At 39.6% G+C, this 13,150-nt stretch overlaps 1 non-coding gene across 1 annotated transcript; it reads left to right on the forward strand.

The window, feature by feature from the left end:
- Positions 1-5,160: 5,160 nt before the first annotated feature.
- LOC113658983 lies at positions 5,161-5,324 on the forward strand. The gene has a single exon (XR_003444528.2). It is a non-coding gene; the product is annotated as a U1 spliceosomal RNA (small nuclear RNA).
- The last annotated feature ends 7,826 nt before the right edge of the window (positions 5,325-13,150 follow it).

A 13,150-nucleotide genomic window follows, 5' to 3' on the forward strand; every position in this document is an offset into this window, starting at 1 on the left:
GTTGGATAGAACTTGCATACAGTGGCTTTTATTTAATAAGATATCGCTTTAATGGGTTGACCTAGCAAAATGTGTGTTTTAAAATAGTCCTATTAATCTACCAGCTTGACGTCATCACATCCTGTCGGCGTGGGTCATCAACCAAACTGAGCATTTTGAACATTTCTGAGGAATAATACAGTAAATGCTCATGTATTTATTCAGGTATTCATTTTGTAAAGGTCAGTCGTATCAGACCGAGATCACCGGATCACAATTAGGATCACAATTATTTGTCACTGGGAGAGATTTCTATTACATTTCGTTTAAAGAGGAATCTTTTTTGGAAAATGATGGAATTATCTGCTGGAATTTGGGCAAAGCCTTAGCATGTAGCCTTAGCATGTAGATGCATAGTAGAAAAGAAATCATCTGCATGTCTTGAGCAAATGTTTTAGAGCTAAGTTTACTAACACCTTTAAATCTGCTAACACTTCTATAAAAAGACTATTACTTTGTTGTCGCTGCAGCAAATCATCCTGACCTCTAATTTTATCCAGACTTGGTAAAGGTGTTGAGGTTTAACCCCTCGGCTCCTGTGTCGGTTTGCTGTGCAGGAAACGGAGCTGTGTCATAGTTGTGGGAGTGTCGGTTCCTGCCGCTGGACCGAAGCCTGATGCTGCCACAGCTGTTCTTCACTGTACTGATGAACTCAGCCAGGTGTTAAGCAGCGTTTGGTTTCTTCCAGATCTAATATTTGCTATTGAGGCCCAAATGTTTAGTCTTGGTTTTATCATCCAAGAGAATCAAGTCAAGTCAAGAAGCTTTTATTGTCATTACCCCATATATAGCTGTTGCAGTACACAGTGCCATCAGACAGTGATCAGCACCGTGAAGCTACATAAAACAAAGAGAGAGCTAAGGACTTAGGAAATTAGTCCTAGATGCATAATGTGCATCTGTGCAACCTGGTGGACAAAAGACAGTGCAGTCCATACAGTTGGTGAATGTGTGTGTTGTGTGTGTGTGTGTGTGTGTGTGTGTGTGTGTGTGTGTGTGTGTGTGTGTGTGTGTGTGTGTGTGTGTGTGTGTGTGTGTGTGTATTGTGCTCAGTACAGTTCAGTTATCAAGGAGTCTGATGGCTTGGAAAAAAAACTGTTACACAGTCTGGTTGTGAGGTCTGAATGCTTCGGTACCTTTTTCCAGATGGCAGGAGGGTGAAGAGTGTGTGTGAGGGGTGTGTGGGGTGAAGAGTGTGTGTGCTGTTGGCTTCACGGATGCAGTATGTGGTGGAAGAGAGACTCCAGTGATCTTCTCAGCTGTCCTCACTATCCGCTGCAAATCTTGTGATCTGAGATGGTGCAGTTCCCAAACCAGACAGTGATGCAGCTGCTCAGGATGATCTCAATGGTCCCTCTGTAAAAAGAAGTCAGGATGGGGGGAGGGAGATATTCTTTTCTCAGACTTCGCTGCTGGGCTTTCTTGGTGATGAGTGACCAGGTGAAGTTCTACACTAGATGAACAAGAAATTTGGTGCTCTTGAAGATCTCTACAGATGATCCATCGATGTTCAGAGGAGAGTGGTTAGGTTTAGGATGTTCTCCTGAAGTCAACAAGCATTTCTTCAGTTTTATCAACATTCAAAGCAGGTTGTTGGCTCTACTCCAGGCAGTCCAGTGAGGTGAGAGTGGAAACTGCATCTTGATGTGCCTCGTGTTGAGCTTCTCGAAGGACTTTATTACAAGGTGTGAGACGATAGTCATTTTCAAATTAAAATTTTGTAAATTGCTTTTAATAATTGACAGCATTACAGAACATAAACATAAAACAAAAGGTTAATATAAAGATTAATATAATACAAATATTCAAGTTTAATATTAGATATATTTAAGTGTAATTGTATTTATCCCTAATGAGCAAGCCTGAGGTGACTGTGGCAAGGAAAACTCCCTTTGGCAGGGGAGTTGTCTTGAGGCATGTAGGAACAACGGCGCTGCTCAGGGAAATGTTGAAGATGTCAGTGAAGACATCCACTATCTGTTCTGCGCATTCCCTGAGCACACTGCCAGGTATGTTGTCTGGTCCAGTTACATTAACTGGAGGTTAACTCTGCATAGAGATCTCACGTCGGCCGTGGATAGACAGAGTACCTGGCCGTGGGTGGGGGGGGCGGGGGTCGTTCAGCGCATCTGGGAGGGAGGCGTCGCTATCACAGGCAGGTAAATCTTTAATCTTGTTCCTTGTAGCCTCACAGTGCTTAAAGTGCCATATTTGCAAATTCCAAGCAAACTGTCGTGTGCTTTTTACTGAAATACTACAGGACTTGTGCCTGATTGGTGGAGAGATGGTTGTCCTTCTGGTACATGTTCCCATCTCCACACAGGACCTCAGAGTAAATTCATTGCAAGACTAAAACCATTCTCTCATGGTTTGCTGATGGTCAAGTTCTAAGAATTTGGTCTTGGTGATTTAGACCTTTTTGCATTTAACAATGTTGTTTTTTTTTTAACCCTTTTCTAGGGTTAATCCTAATCTAGAAGAAACACAGTCCTGTCTGAGAATGTTGATAGACTGTTTTTTTTTTTTTACTTCATGCCTTTTCTGACATCTCTCTCAGTTTATACAGACAGATAATTTTCCTTGACAGAAAGATAATCAATGAAAAGAGAATGCATCTGAACTTGTGTTCGAGTCTTATTTGGTATTGTGAAATAATTTTTCTGCTCTGTTGGGCAAGTAAATCGATCCAGTCACCTAACAAAATAAGGACAAGTGAAAGTCTGAATACTTTTTGCACACTAGTGCACACTTCTTGCACCATACCAGCCAACAGCCAGCACTTTAACACTTAACCCAGAGCTACAGTCCTAAGATCTCCTTATATTTGCTTCAATTAACTTTGGTCTTTTTCAAGTCTTCAACTGTTCAGTTTTGATGAGTCCGTGACCATGATTGCCTCAGATCCCTGTTCCTTGCTGACAGGAGAGGAACCTGACATGATCTTCTGCTGCTGCTAATCCACCTCAAGGTTTGATGTGTAATGTGTTCTGATGTGCTTTTCTGCTCAGCATAGTTGTCAAAAGTGCTTATTTGCGATGCTATTGAATTCCTGTCAGCTCAGACCAGTCTGGTCATTTTCTCCTCTGACCTTTCATTATAAACACAGTTAAAGTCACAGAGATCACATTATTTCTCCAGGCTGATGTTTGGTGTGAACATTATCTGAAGCTCTTGATCTGTATCTGCATGAGTTTGTGAACTGTCCCGCTAGCACATGACTGGCTAATTAAATAACTGCATAAATGTGCATGTGTATAAGTGTTTCCTAATAAAGTTGATGCTGAGTGTAGATCCATACCCATCAGTGATCTTCCTTAAAGGTGCGGTCTCCGATGTCTAAGAAAGGCTTCAGAAAACTGAGTTGGGACGACAAACAAAACAAAAACAAAACAAACGTGTAGCCAATGAGCAGAAAGGGTCGTGTCTTGTCAATATGGGCGGAGAGAGTGTTCGGTGCGCATGTGTGACATTAGCAGAAAGCGGTTTTAACATTGACATGGAGGTTAAAAACAAAGAAAGAAAGAGAAGAAAGACTTACGATAAGGCAAGAAGTAGGACGTGTTAATATAGGATCAGCTTTCCAGCGCTGGAGAGAACATATGCTTCTCTACATAATTTTGTTTTGAAACGTATTTATGTAATTGTTAACCTGTATGTATTTTTAATGTTTTGTATTTATTTTAGCCCTACTTTGCTTTCCCCAAGTGGTTATTCCACTTGTCAGGCTGCCATTGTAAATAAGAACCTGTTCTTAATGACTTGCCTGTAAAAATAAAGGTTAAACAAAACAAACAAACAGAACTGAAGGAGCGGGAAGTCCTGCGATGGGACGCCGAGGCGCTTTTTTCCTTCTCGATAGGTGAGTAAAGTTGGTTTTGCTTTGTTACACAGAACTAATATATGCCTTTGTCCTTTACATGATTATGCTTGTGTGTCATTTTTGCTTGTTTGTTTATCTACAATCGTATTGTTCTTCCCTTCAGCTATGATAAAGACATGTTTCTTTCTTTTAGTCACCTGGGTTACGTATGTATGTGTGGGCGGAGCTATCGATACAAGGGTGGGACCCGTTTGGGTTAGGGGCGTGTTTGTTTAGGTGATTTTATATGTCAACATTGGCTTTCAAACAACAGAGACCCCACCTTTAATACCATGTCCCACGAGGCAAACATGCTAACTGCTAGTCACAGTGATGCCCCGCCCCCTTCCTCATGTTCATAAAGTATATTGAATAAAACCGATCCCTATTTTCCTTCATAACTGTTTCTGAGACCACATAAGATAAATTAAGACACAATCCTAGTTGAAAATCATGTGTAGTGAAGTGCTTCCTCTTCAACTGTACACGTACGGCAGAAGTCCTGTACGTTCCTCTGTCTCCTTTCATTCTCTCTCTCCGTCTCTCTCTTCCTTGTTAACTGTGAGTTGCACTGTCACTCTCCAGATCTGTGAAGTTGTCTTGTTGAGGGAAGTGATGCAAGCGATGACCTACATAAACTCTCACTTTATTCTCTCCATAGCTCGCTCCTTGCCTCATGCATTTGTATTGCTTGCACTCGCAGTAAGACATTTTTCTGTTACATCTTCGTGTGCCACATTTCTTAATGGTTATCTTTCTACACACAAGATGCTGGCACAGGAAATATTCTTACCTGCCAAGACCAGACCGTATTTTATAACAGTATCCACTGCTTTCACCAAATCCAGACATAACAAAATAGATGTGTGTTATAATAATCAGCTATACATAATAAACATGCACAGTCACAAAGTTACAAAACCTGACCATCTATTTTCATGGTTTTAAAGCTAAAGCATAAAACCTATTGGTTGAATAGCTGTTTTTTTTTTGTTACCTTACTCATTTCTTTGTCACCTCTCTTATGAGGTGTGTCCCAGACACCTAGGTTTGGAAGTACAATAGCTTTAGCTTCACAGCTCAAAAGACAGATTAAAGCTGGTGTTCAAGCTCTTTCATTGTTGTGAAGTCATTCTGTTTGGGTGCTTAGGAAAGCGTGGGTTTGCTGCAGATAACAATACTATCACGTGCCTTTGGGTCGATGATGCAGCTTTGTCTTCTTTTTTTTTCCTCCAAATTGGTATAAGCTCAAAGGGTGACAAGTACTTTCCTTCCAGGGGCAATACCATGATCAAGGAGGTGTTTTGCATGAAACAAGGCTCAGCTATTGCACTAAGGCTGTGCTAATCTTTGTGAATACCCCAAATGCAGGAATCTCGACTGCTTAATTTCTGATATTGAGGGACTGCATTCACGCTCTCCCCTTTTCTGTTTTCGGGGCAATAGTGGCTCAAGTGTTTAAGGTGCTGGGATGTTGAAAGTCTGGGTTCGAGCTCAACACCGTCAAGCTGCCACTGTTGGGGAATTGAGCAAGACCCTTAACCCTTCCTGCTCTAGGGGAACTGTATCATAACTGCCCCTGTGCTCTGACCCCAACCTCCTCAGTTGGGATATGGGATGAATCAGATTCCGCTGTTCTTATGCCCCAATTTAATTAATTCAAGGTGCACCATAATTTTACAACATTTACATTATATCTAGAGCAACCTTCATTATCTCCTTTTTTATACAGCTGAGAAATTGAGGGTTAAGGGCCTTGCTCAGGGGCCTAACAGTGGCAGCTTGGTGGACCTGGGATCGAACTCACAACCTTCCGATTGGTAGCCCAACACCTTAACCACTAAGCTACCACAGGTCCTATTACAAAACATCAACAAGGTATCACAATTGTAACCGTGGAGAGAAGCGATAAAAATATCAACCTCTTGCACGTAAAATTCATAATCCTCGAAAGAACGTATGAAAATAATTTAGCTGAAATATTTGCAGAGTAAAAGAAATAAATCTGCATCGTGATCTTCACCTGTAGTCACGCTACATTTGTTTTGTGGAATTTTACACTGTGTGCATTTGTAACGGTAGCAGCATGACCTCGTTTTGTGAAGGGTGAAGGACCATGCAGCTTAATGGAATGATACAGCAGCTGTGGTTACCTGCTATTTCATGGCTAAATTATTTAGCTCTTGGTTTCTAAGCCTGAGAAATGCAATCCACCAGGCTTCCTTGGTCTGCTTTTATCAGGTTAGCTCAGTTACAACCTCAGACTTGTTCTTAAAGGTATACTAGCGCTACCAGAAAGCCATAGAAGCTAGCATCTTAAAAATATTTGTAAAAAAAAAAAAAAAAAAGAAACCTCTCCAAGGAAAGAAGAGTTTAGATCTAATTAAGGCACAGAGGCATATAATTCTGGATTAAACCAAGCTATGCTAAAGATTTAATTTCACCCACTTAGCTGTGATAAAATGCGGACAAGCAAAAGAGGGCTCTGTGTTCTGAGCACAGACATTGATCCCATTATACCACAGTAAGATCCACTGCACAAGCATTTTCCAATTCCATCACCATGTGACTGCAACAGACCGTCAGAACCATGCTTTTTTTTGGAGATCGACAAAGTGGTACGTTTAGCTATCTACCACTTTACTGATGGATCGAATATGCGAATCTGGATGGTGTCAGAATTACGGAACGTTTTACATGTGGACCAAAAGTAATTGGACAAACAACCATGACGACTTAGCAGAGTTTCCTATATATGTTTATATATCCTGTATAATTATATATTATTCATTAAGGGCAGAATTTAGCCTTAAATAAAGTATGTAGTTTTCCACATTTATGTAATGTCGATGTTACTGCACTAAATTTAATGAGTGTTGCATAAATCTGACATTATTTACTGGTAAATATTTTTTTACTTAAGTGGAAACACTGCCCTTAATTTCCATAAATTATTTTTTTTTATTATTTTCGATTTCTCCTGTGGATTTTGTGAGATGGTGACATTGTTGTCAACCCTTATATGCATTCACAGGTTATTAGACATTGAATCTTGTTCAGGTACGTAAAGATGTTATAAGGTTTTAAATGTTCAGTGTGAATAGGCATATAGGAAAAGGTCTATAGAACTTCTGCTAGAAAAAAAGAACACACATTCAGGTTTGTGACCTCTACAGGTTTTTATCACATTATCTTCTCTGAGTTATTATCTGTGGCTCAAGGCATAATGTGAGGTGCTATTAACCTTCTTATGGAATATTTAGCTGCTGTTATTTTGCCAGTTGTTATGGCATCTAAATCAATCAGAGAAGAAAACACTTCAGTCCATATCCTCTGGGCTAAATTTAGGATCCCTAGTTTAAAGAATAACTCAACACCAAATGAGAGACGTTCCCTTGATATATTTTTTAGTAGCTCAGGCTGGATCCCATCTAGCCTTTTTTTCCCGTCTTTTTTAAAGCAGGGTAACGAGAAGAAATTGTCAGGTGCAGTAAGAAAACTCTCCTATGAGTACTGACAGATAAAATCAGATCTCTTGTCCCAGGCTTGCTGTCACACACTTCTTCCTGCTGAGGGATACGAGCTCACACCTGTAACCGTCTCTGTGAAATGTATGTCACGAGTTGAGCAGTGATTTCTGGGGAGAAGAAAATCTCACTGTGAAATTGAATTCGTTGTAATCCTGTTCAACTTCATAGTATTGCTTCTATAAGAGTTACCATGGAAATATCTGTACTGTAGCTCAAGTATATATTGTAAAGCCATCAAATGATCATTTGAATTACACTCTGGCCTCCTCTAAGATGGTGCACTGTCTGAGAATGAAGGAAAGAGTTCAGCTAATTATTCTCTGGGTAATGTTAAAGGTGCGGTGCACGATGTGTGAAAGCCAATGTTGACATCTGAACTCACCAAAACAAACACGCCGCTAACCCAAATGGGTGTCACCCCTGTTTTAGCTCCGCCCCACACATACATACGTAACCCAGACGACTATTATGGCGGAACCTGTTGGGGCAGCTGGCCGAGGGGAGATTTTTATCAGTAAATGAACACAATGAGTAATACTATGGTAATACAGATGTGTTTTTGTAGTACTGTGTGTTGTAGCATGAAAGGTTTAGCTCTGTTTCACACGGAAGACGACGTTCGACACCTAGAACCTGAGGCAGAGGTAACGGCAGGTATCCGCCATGTCAGTGTGTCAATCGCTTTCTGCTAACGTCACACATGCACACACCGCATATTGACAAGACACGCCCCTTTCTGCTCATTGGCTACACATTTGTTTTATTTGTAGGCCGACTCTGAAGCATTTTTCAAACATCGTGCACTCCACCTTTAATTGTCACAAACAGTCAGTCGTTGGTCTGAGACACAGTTATTTCTGTATATTACCTTATTTCAAGATACTGGTGATGGGGAGATAGTCAGACAACATCTTACGTACTAGCATTAAGAGAGGTAAGAGACGTGCTGCAACACATGGGTGATGACTGTGATGATTACTTTCTTACAGTCTCGGTTGGCATGCTATATTTCTCCTTCAATGAAATTAGTCGGGCAATCTAGTATTGCTTCCGCTGCAACGGTGGCAGTTTATTGCTTTTTAGCTTGAAGTTACACTTGACGTCAAGAACGGTGTGTGTGTGTGTGTGTGTGTGTGTGTGTGTGTGTGTGTGTGTGTGTGTGTTTTTCCTGGAAAATTGACAGTTACTGATTTTCAGCTTAAGTATATAAAACAGCAAACAAAAGCAATATCCTTTATAAAATAATAAATGTCAAGTGAAGATCCTTACAACTGGATTTCATGAACCAACACCTAGAATTATTTTCCTTTAATTCTACAAAAACATATCTGACAAGTATTTTCCTGGAGTGAGAAAATAGACTTAGCTTTGATTTCGACTGAGTTATTGGCAGCAAGCAACAAATAGTAAATGGTACATTAGCCAATTGTGTAATCGTGTGGCAGCAATGTAGCCTAGCAGCTTTGGGTATTGTTCACATCTATTGCCTGTGGGGTAGTTTGAGTATTTCTACAAATCTCTTGGGATTCACAAAATATCACAGTCAAGAGATTTTAAATGGTGCAATAAAGAAAAAACATCCAGTTACATTTAATCATGCAGAAGAGTCAGACTGGTTCATGGGTAGCTTATACAATAATCTTTAACTAGGTTAGGTGAGTAGGCTAGTAACTAACACTCTGTAATATTGTGCTGAGAATTTTAGAATGCACAACACATCAAACCTTCAGGCAAATATGCACAGAGGGTGGGGTCTGAATTTGGTGGCAGCAAAAATGAATCCATAGACTTAACCTTCCCCGTGTCAACGATCCAGGCTGATGGAGGTGGTGTGATGGTGTGGGGAATGTTTTCTCGAAACACTTTGGGCTGTTAAAGCCAATCTGCCATTGCAGAGGATGGGTTCATGAACATGAGCTCAGTGTTGTTGGCATTCACTAAATTCCAGGTTTTTGGTTACCATGACGTAAAGTGGGCGTGTTTCCGGAGGTCTTAGAAAAACGCCTTCTTTAAAAACAAAAAAAACAGCATACTACGAAGGACAAAACAATCATAAAGGTTGATTTATTTTAGAAAACAAATAAACAACCAAAAACTACGGTTATGGTTAGGGTTAGGGTTAGATTATCAAATAGGCCACTCCTACCTGATGACGCAATATCTGTTATGCTGTACTGAAATCCCTGGAAATAAGTGCCCAGTGTTGTTCAGTGGTCTTCCCAGACACTATATCTGAACACTAACCTTTGGATCTGGTAGATTCACAGCATTAAAGTGATGAAAAATCTGCAGGTGATGAAATAACATGGAGCAGAATTTTTCCAGTGCCTGGTGGAATCCATGCCACGAATAAGTGAGACCTTTTTTGAGAGCAAAGTGTCAGCGAGTCTATTTCTGTATAGATAGTACAATTATAGATCAATGTAAGAAGAGTGTCAGGATTAACAGACTCTAGAGTGGTCCATGGCGTGACTCTATTCATATTTATTCACATGGACGAATCAAGGCTATGACAATTTTCTATTCCATAAATTACCACAGCTTGATGTCTGTTGAAATTGTTTTTTTTATTATTATTATACTGGAGTGAAACAGGAGCCTTGGCATGTTCTAAGTGTTTCCTGTCCTTTTTTTAGTAACAATAGTCAAGTTTGTCCAAGTTTGGATTGTCAGGATGTCATTCTTTTTATCTTGAAAATGCTTCAGAAAAGACTATTCTTTAGGTTCACCAAAGGCTTTAATAACGATTTGAGCTTTAACTGAAAAACAATATGTTAAATAATGCAAACCATTTTGTAAGCACTTGTACAATCTAAAGAACAAAAAAAAGATCGAGGTCTTTAAAAGTAAAACGTTTCTGCATGACTCATGTGTTTGTTTTGCAAAGTAAATGCCAAAAGTCTCAGTTGGTTATCAGAAGAGGAAGCCTTGGTCTGAGTTGTTAGACCTCTGAGATGAGGAATAGCGTTTCCAGAAAGTGCAGACAGCACGTGTCCCTGAATCCACCTGACATCCACCAGGAAATGTGTGGCCTCTGTGGAAATTGTCCTGTAAATTTGAAACTGCTTCAGTGCATGAAGAGGAGGAGAAAAGAAACTGTCTTGAACTGGCAAAATAAAACAAAATTGGAAAGACGAGACGGCAGAAAAAGGCCATTGATAAGGTTACGTTAGCATGATTAGCTGATATGAATGTTTTGAATATGCCAATGATTTTTTTTATAGAGGCATATATACTGTATTAATTAAATATTTTCTTGTACGCATTATATCTTACAGATTGTAATATGCTAATAAATTGCGTAGAGTTAGAAAAACCTAGGACATTCGTTCACTATGTAACAGTCTGAAGTAATGCTCAGAAAATTTGACTAAATCTTCGTCTTCAACGGTTTCTGCTTTAGCAGTATGTTAAATGGAATCAATCGAATGTGGAAAACTAGAGCTTGTAGATCTATTGTCCTCAGTTCATGACTCTATTTCGGTACGTGCCGCACGTGAGCCGAACATGTGCCGAAATGGCATTTCATTCAGAACAGAGATGAAATGTCAGCAGAAGTCATCGTCGTTTCTGATGTCATGCATTCACCAGTAGCTGTGGAAACTCACTCCTGTGTGGTAGAAAACCATGAATTGGGGAATGAAAGAACACAATGACTACAGCTGATGTGCATGCAGAGTTCAGCTCCACCTCATTTCTATTAAATAAAAATGTATTATTAGTGCTACTTCATGAAACATTTTAATAGGCACCTTTTGCACATGCTTACCATTTTACTTTCTATTATTTTTATGTATTTGTTATCTATAAATATTTGTGAATAAATTAAAGTATCTTTCTGTCTATATTTATCTATCTACATTACATTTACAGCATTTAGCAGATGCCCTTATATCCAGAGCGACTTACATTTTATCTCATTTTTTATATAACTGAGCAATTGAGGGTTAAGGGCCTTGCTCAGGGGCCCAGCAGTGCAGCTTGGTGGATGTAGGAATCGAACTCACAACCTATCAATTGGTAGCCCAACACCTTAACCACTAGGCTACCACATCCCCCACCATCCCACTAACCCTAACCCTAGAGTAGCTGTTATTAAATCACCTCCTGTATGGTTTTTATTCTCCCCAGAACGACATTAAACTACGTAGTCCTGGAGACACAATATTGTGTCCCATTCGGCATGTGTTTGTTTGTCCTCTTTTGACATAAGGACGCTGAAAGATTAGCCGATGGTCAAATTGGATGATGTTTGTCGATTGTTGTGAAGGAAGACTGTACTAACTTTATGAAGGGGTTCTAAGCTAAAGATTTAAAAGACTGTGTAACCTAATTAAAGCATAATCACATCTGTGCTCTGACATCTGTCACATACCCGAGTGCTAGTGGAGCAACAAAATCTGGCAACTCGGAGCTTCCATCTGCTTTTTTCAATGAATAAGAAACTGAAGGCGGATAAATGACTCATTTATACTTTAGCCATTATCAGATGTTATCAAAGCTGAGAAAGACCAAGGAGGTTGTAGAAAAATGGGCACTGTAGTCAGCATGGTTCTCCCACTTCTGTTCCAGCCGAGGAAGCCACTCGGGCACCATGTTTGGTTGGAGGCACCACCCTTTTTACCAGAGATTTTGGAAGCGTGGCTCTACAGTTGTTCCAGCTGAGGACGTCGCTCCATTTGTGGGTATTGTGGGGGACCACAAACATGCAGAGGATGCTTCCTTCCAGTGCGGCAAACACATGCAAATGGATGGCATTTTTGTTAAATCATGTTCAGCAGTAACAGGCCTTAGTGTGATTATTGACACTAGGGGGGTCAATAATCTGGGTGTGAGATATAATTTCACACCTTCAGAGATTTTGTGGAGTAGATGCCTCAATAGGTCAGAGCTGTTTTAGAGACCCAAGGAGAACTTAAACAATATTAGGCAGGTGGATTTAATGCTATGGCTAATGTGTATATTCATTTCATCAACAATAATCACTTTATCCTGGTCAAGTCAAAGTGGATCTATATTCAGTTCCAGGCAAAATCAGCAGATCCTGGAGTTAAGAGGTTTGTCAGTTGGCATTGTTGTCCAGCTGAATTTCGAACATTTAGCTATCAAACAGCCTGTTACTCTAGTAAATTTTAATGTAGAATTAATTTATTTATCTATCTATCTATCTATCTATCTATCTATCTATCTATCTATCTATCTATCTATCTATCTATCTATCTATCTATTTATTTATTTTCTGCCAGCTAGAATGAGACATGCCTGAAAAATTCTTATTATTAACTGAACATAAATTCCTACAGAAAGCCAAACGTGAGCAAATATTTTTTGAATAAAATCTAAGCGTATTTTTTTAAAGGGGTGCATTAAAACTCTTGCTCTGTAATCTGATGTAATTAAAGGTTGACATGTACAGTCATATACAAAAGTTTAAATAAAAAAAATAATAAAAAAGTTCAAATTCATCCAGAATCCAGACACTCATTACAGGCTATAGGAAGCGTCTAGAGACTGTTATTCTGCTCAAGGAGGCTCTACTAAATATTGATGTGATTTTTCTGTTGGGGTGCCCAAATTTATGCACCTGTCTAATTTCGTTTGGATGCATATTGCGCATTTTCTGTTGATCCAATAAACCTTAAATCCAGTGGTAGGAGTAAGACACACACACAAGTCACAAGTAAGTCTCAAGTCATGAATGTCAAGTCAAAGTCAAGTCGAG

The sequence above is a fragment of the Tachysurus fulvidraco genome, chromosome 2 (assembly GCF_022655615.1).
Source record: "Tachysurus fulvidraco isolate hzauxx_2018 chromosome 2, HZAU_PFXX_2.0, whole genome shotgun sequence".
NCBI classification, from domain to species: Eukaryota; Metazoa; Chordata; class Actinopteri; order Siluriformes; family Bagridae; genus Tachysurus; species Tachysurus fulvidraco.